Source organism: Pongo pygmaeus, chromosome 9, assembly GCF_028885625.2.
Source record: "Pongo pygmaeus isolate AG05252 chromosome 9, NHGRI_mPonPyg2-v2.0_pri, whole genome shotgun sequence".
NCBI classification, from domain to species: domain Eukaryota; kingdom Metazoa; phylum Chordata; class Mammalia; order Primates; family Hominidae; genus Pongo; species Pongo pygmaeus.
The window spans coordinates 16439467-16446698 of NC_072382.2; positions in this window are offsets into that span (position 1 = coordinate 16439467).

Sequence of the window (7232 nt, forward strand, 5' to 3'; positions counted from 1 at the left end):
TTCACGTAGTTCTCGAGCCTTGGTTTTCAGCTCCATCAGCTCCTTTAAGCACTTCTCTGTATTGGTTATTCTAGTTATACATTCTTCTAAATTTTTTTCAAAGTTTTCAACTTCTTTGCCTTTGGTTTGAATATCCTCCCGTAGCTCAGAGTAATTTGATCATCTGAAGCCTTCTTCTCTCAGCTCGTCAAAGTCATTCTCTGTCCAGCTTTGTTCCGTTGCTGGTGAGGAACTGCGTTCCTTTGGAGGAGGAGAGGTACTCTGGTTTTTAGAGTTTCCAGTTTTTCTGCTCTGTTTTTTCCCCATCTTTGTGGTTTTATCTACTTTTGGTCTTTGATGATGGTGATGTACAGATGGGTTTTTTGTGTGGATGTCCTTTCTGTTAGTTTTCCTTCTAACAGACAGAACCCTCAGCTGCAGGTCTGTTGGAGTACCTGGCCGGCCGTGTGAGGTGTCAGTCTGCCCCTGCTGGGGGGTGCCTCCCAGTTAGGCTGCTCGGGGGTCAGGGGTCAGGGACCCACTTGAGGAGGCAGTCAGCCCGTTCTCAGATCTCCAGCTGCGTGCTGGGAGAACCACTGCTCTCCTCACAGCTGTCAGACAGGGACATTTAAGTCTGCAGAGGTTACTGCTGTCTTTTTGTTTGTCTGTGTCCTGCCCCCAGAGGTGGAGCCTACAGAGGCAGGCAGGCCTCCTTGAGCTGTGGTGGGCTCCACCCAGTTCAGGCTTCCAGGCTGCTTTGTTTACCTAAGCGAGCCTGGGCAATGGCGGGCGCCCCTCCCCCAGCCTCGCTGCGGACTTGCTGTTTGATCTCAGACTGCTGTGCTAGCAATCAGCGAGGCTCCGTGGGCGTAGGACCCTCTGAGCCAGGTGCGGGCTATACTCTCCTGTGGCACCGTTTCCTAAGCCCGTCGGAAAAGCACAGTATTCGGGTGGGAGTGGCCCGATTTTCCAGGTGCCGTCTGTCACCCCTGGAAGGGGAACTCCCTGACCCCTTGCGCTTCCCGAGTGAGGCAATGCCTCGCCCCTGCTTCGGCTGGCGCACGGTGTGCTCACCGACTGACCTGCGCCCACTGTCTGGCACTCCCTAGTGAGATGAACACGGTACCTCAGATGGAAATGCAGAAATCACCCGTCTTCTGCGTCGCTCGCGCTGGGAGCTGTAGACCGGAGCTGTTCCTATTCGGCCATCTTGGCTCCTCCCCCCGATCAGTGATTTTTGATGGTGCTATTTTAGCTGTTCTGGAGCACCACAAACTGCACCCATATAAGACAGCAAACTTAATTGATAACTCTTGTGTGTATTCTGACTGCCTGACTGACTGACCGTTCCCAGACTCTCTTCCTCTCCTCTAGCCTCACTATTTCCTGAGACACAACAACATTTAAACTACGCCAGTTATAAACCATACAATGATCTATAAGTATTCAAGTGAAGGGAAGAGTCATGAGTCTTTCATTTTAAACAAAAAGCGAAAAATGATTAAGCATAGTGAGGAAGGCAGGTCAAAATCCAAGACAGTCCAAAAACTAGGTCTTTTGCACCAAACAGTTCGCCAAGTTGTGAATGCAAGGAAAAATCTTTGAAGGAAATTAAAAGTGCTAGTCCAGTGAACACATCAATGATAAGAAAGCAAAATGGCCTTATTGCTGTTTTGGAGCAAGTTTTAGTGCTCTGGATAGAAAATTAAACTAGCCACAAAATTCATAAACCAAAGCTTAATCCCAAGCAAGACTCTAAATCTTTTTAAGTTATTTGAAAATAACTAAGAGAGGTGAGGAAGCTGCAGAAAAAAAGTTGAAAGCTAGCAGAGGTTGGTTCATGAGGTTTAAGGAAAGAAGCCATTTTCTTTTTCTTTCTTTTTTTTTTTTCTTTTAGACAGACTTTCACTCTGTTGCTCAGGCTGGAATGCAGTGGTGCAGTGATCAGGGCTTACTGCAACCTGTGCCTCCTAGGCTCAAGCGATTCTCCTCCCTCAGCCTCCTGAGTCGCTGGGATTACAGGCACCCACTAACACACCTGGCTGATTTTTTTTTATTTTTATTTTTTGTAGAGACAGGGTTTTACCATGTTGGTCAGGCTGGTCTCAAACTCCTGATCTCAGGCCGTTCACCAAACTCAGCCTCCCAAAGAACTGGGATTACAGGCATGAGCCACTGCACCTGGCCCATTTTCATAACATAAAAGTGCAAAGGGAAGCAGCAAGTGCTGATGTAGAAATTGTAAAAGGTTATCCAGAAGATCTAGCTAAGATAATTGTTGAAGGTGGCTACACCAAACAACAAATTCCCCGTGTAGATGACACAGGTTTCTATTGGAAGAAGATGCCATCAAGGACTTTCAGAGCTAGAAAGGGGAAGATAATGCCTAACTTCAAACCTGCAAAGGACAGGCTGACTTTCTTATTAGAGTTTATGCAGCTGGTGGCTTTAAGTTGAAGCCAATGCTCACTTACCATTCCAAAAATCCTGGGGTCCTTAAGAATTATGCTAAATATAGTTTGCCTATTCTCTATAAATGGAAGAACAAAGCCTAGATTACAGCACCATCTATTTACAGCATGGTTTACTGAATATTTTAAGCCTGCAATTGAGACCTAATGCTCAGGAAAAATATATTCTTATAAAAATATTACTGCTCATTGACAAAGCACTTATTCATTCAAGAGGTACAGCTCCAATGGAGATGTACAAGGACATTAATTTTTTTTCATGTTTGCTAACATACATCCATTCTGCAGCTCATAGATCAAGGAGTAATTTCAACTTTACAAGTCTTATTATTTATAATTCTCTAAGGCTATAGCTGCAATACATTGTGATTTCTCTGATGGATCAGGGCAAAGTAAATTGAAAATCTCTTGGAAGGACTTTCCATTCCATATGCCATTAAAAACATTCATGATTCATGGGAGGAGATCAAGCTATCAACATCAACAGGAATTTGGAAGAAGGTGATTCCAATCCTTGCAGATAACTTTGAAGCTTTCAAGATTTAAATGGAGGAAGTAACTGCAGATGTGGTGGAAATAACAAGAGAACTAAAATTAGAAGTAGAGCCTGAAGTTCTGACTGAATTGCTACAATCTCATGCTAAAACCTGAATGGATAAGAAATTGCTTCTCATGGATAAGCAAAGAAAGTGACCTCTTTAAATAGAAACTACTCCTGGTGAAGATTTTGTGAACATTGCTGAAATGATAACAAAGGATTTCTAATGTTATGTAAATCTATTTCATAAAGCTGTAGCGAGAGTTAAAAGGATTGATTCCAATTTTGAATGAAGTTTTACTGTGGGTAAAATGCTACCAAATAGCATTACATACTACAGACAAATCTTTTCTGAAAGGAAGAGTTAATCAATGTAGCAAGCTTATTTGTTGTCTTATTTTAAGAAATTGCCTTAGCTACCTTAATTTTCAGCAAGTCCCACCCAGGTCAGCAGCCATCAACCCTGAAATAAGACCTTGCACCAGCAAAAAAGATTACAACTCTTTGAAAGCTCAGATTATCCTTAGCATTTTTTAGCAATAAATTATTTTAAAATTAAGATAGGTACTTTTTAAAGACATAATGCAATTGGACACCTGATAGACTACAGTATAGTGTGAACATAACTTTTATATGCACTGGGAAACCATAAACTTCATGTGACTTGCTTTACTGAAATATTTGCTTTATTACAGTGTTCTGGAACTAAACCCTCCAAATCTCTGAGGCAGGCCTGTATGTTAAACAGATATCTGTACTTCTATGTACATTGTAGAATTATTCACAATAGGCAAGACATAGAATCAACCTAAGTGTCTATCAACAGATTAATGAACATTAAAAATGTGGTATATATGCACAATAGAATACTACTCAGCTTTTTAAAAGAAGGAAATTCGGTCATTCAAAACCACATAGATGAACTTGGAGTACATTATGTTAAGTAAAATAAACCAGGCACAGAAAGACAAATATCACATTATCTAACTTATTTGTGAAATCTGAAAAAGTTAAATTCATAGAAGCAGAGAGTATAATGGCGGTTACCAGACATTGGAGGAGGTGGTAGGGACTGGAGAGATGGTCACAGGATACAAAATTTCAGTTAGATGGTAGGAGCAGTCCAATAAATCAATTGTACAACATGGTGACTATACTTAAATATACTATTTTATGAAAATTGTTATAAGAATACATTTTAAGTGTTCTCACCAAAACCTTAAAAGTATATAAGATAGTGCATATATTAATTAGCTCTACTGTGCCATTTTACAATGTATACATACTTTAAAAAATCATGTTGTACTCAATAAACATATACAATTTTCATTTGTAAATAGTTAATAATTAGAAAACATATTCACTAAGAAAAAAACAAGGAAATAGCTTTGTTTCACAGTCTCAGTTTTGAAAACCAAAAATTAAATATTCGTTTCTTTTTCTCCTGGCCGTGATTTTCTAAAAGGTGTCAGAGCCCACCCAAACATATGATACTGCCAGTTGATACTACAGTCATCCCTCAGTATCCTGGAGGAATTGGTTCCAGGACCCCCAATGATACTAAAATCCACTCATGCTCAAGTTCTGCAATTGGCTCTGTGGAACCTGCAGATAGGAAAAGTCAGCCTTCTGTGTACACAGGTTTTGAATCCTGCAAATACTGTATTTTCAATCTGTATTTGATTGCAGATGTGGAACTTACCAATATGGAGGATTGACTGTTTTTATTGAAAAAGATCCAACCATAAGTGGATCCATGCAGTTCACACCTATGTTGTTCAAGGGTCGATTGTATTTGTCAGGATATTTAATAATTATAAATATTCATATAGCCCCAAATCCTTCAAACAATCTTGGGGTCAGTATAATTGTCTATACTTTATAGATAAAGGAACCGTTACTTAGATGAATTCATCTAAAGTCACACAGGTGACTAAATGGCAGAGGTAAAACTATGTTTGAATAAATGACTAAATGATTCTTGATTACATGTACAAATCAAAGAAACACAAAATAAATGAATACCAAATGTATTGCTATGATATAGAGATACTTTACTCATTAGTATTGTTGGTTACAAGCACATCTCTGGCTGACTTAGGCAAAAAATAATTCATTATTGAGGAAAGACCTTAGCACTCAGCTTGGGAACAGAGAGCAACTGTTAAGGACTATATTGTGTTCCCTCAAAATTCACATGTTGAAGGCTTAACCCCCAAGGTGACTGTATTTGGAGACAGAGCCTTTAGGGAAGTAGTTAACGATTAAAGAGACTTCTAGATCAACAAGGAAACTGGCAGATAATATGGTCTCAAATAGCTGATGGCAATTAGAAGAAGAATATTTGTCTGTACATCTCACTTGAGAGCTCTTGGCAAAGGTTCTGTGGCCTTAATCTTGGATCGGCTATTTTCATTTCAGGTAATTTTGAGCAAGCTATTTACCCCATCTCTATCTCAATTTCCTGCTCCATAAAATGTGGATAATAGTAATGATTACCTCATAGAGTTGTTGCAAGGACCAAATGAAACAATATACTAAGAAGTTTGAATGTACCTGGCATATTGTTAATTTCTCAATAAATGTAGGTCATTGTTATTCAAAACCTATAGTCAGGCAATTTGGAAACATCACTGAATTTCTCTTAGTTACATTCTCAGTGTCCTTTAATTGAATGTCCATAGCAGCTTTAAAAGACTTTCCTGGTAATAGCAAATTCTTCTTCCTGAAGTATGAGGAAAAACAGGAGATGGGGTTGGGCATCTGATAGCCCCTACTGCAGAATTTTTTATTGAGATCATACGATCTCATGGAAAGAGGGTTAAGGGAACTGAGTTTAGAAGGAGTGAGCCTGTGAAAGTTCTCTCAGAAGTAAGCACATTCATGAATATAGTCATTTGGTTTTACAGTCATGAAAATATCTTAATAAAGAATTTAAGCAAATTATCAGCTACCAATTTACATATTATTTCCATTCAAAGAATTAAAATTATTGATGCTTCTAGTGGATCAATCCAGAAACTTAGATGTCAGCCTTCTCACTCTTTCTCAATCAATGACCAAATTCTGCAAACTCTACCTTTGAATTATCTCAAATCTATGGATCTCTTCTCATCTCAATAGGCTATTATGCTAGCTCAGGTGGCAATCGTCCCTTGTGTGTATCCCACTAACAGACATCCTCCTCCCAACCATGTTTTTCCAGTCCTAACTTTCCAGTGGCTTGCCATCTCCCCTGCGATGATTTAGAAACTCTTTAACACTACTTACGAATCTTTTCCCACCTGTCACCCACTTATTTCTGTAGTTCTACAGAAGTGAGGAAGATACACCCAGGAACCATATAATAGTAATTATGTCTCTCAGATGTCTGGCGTTTCTGGCAGTGTCCAAATATTATGTAATACAATTCTTTGGAAGAAGGCCAACTCAATTGTCTATCTTTTTTTGTTTTTTTTAATTCTTTTTAATATTTAATTTTTGTGGGTACAGAGTAGGTGCATATACTGATGCAAAAATCCTCAACAAAATACCAGCAAACCAAATTCAACAATACATTAGAAAGATTATTCATCATGACCAACTGGGATGTATCCCTAGGATGCAAGGATAGTTCAAAATATGCAAATTAATCAATGCGATACACCATATCAACAGAATGAAAGATAAAATCCATATAATCATCTCAATGGATGCTAAAAAGAGTAGTGTCCAGCCCCACAGGGTCTGTGGGTTTTTCTCCCCATGTGCAGAGATGAGAGATCATAGAAATAAAGACACAAGACAAAGAGATAAAAGAAAAGACAACTGGGCCTGGGGACCACTACCACCAAGACGTGGAGACCGGTAGTGGCCCCAAATGCCTGGCTGCATTGTTATTTATTGGATACAAGGCAAAAGGGGCAGGGTAAAGAGTGTGAGTCATCTCCAATGATTGATAAGGTCATGTGAGTCACATACATGTCCACCAGACAGGGGGCCGGTGTCTGTTTGGCAGCCAAGGCAGAGAGAGAAGACAGCTTATGCCATTATTTATTCTATGCTCTTTTCAGAAAGATCAAAGCCTTTAATACTTTCACTAATTTTGCTACTGCTATCTAGAGAGCAGAGCCAGGTGACCAGAGTGAAACATGAAAGTGAAACAGGAGCATGACCGCTGAAGCACAGCATCACAGGGAGACGGTTAGGCCTCCGGATAACCGCGGGTGGGCCTGACTGATGTCAGGCCCTCCACAAGAGTGGTG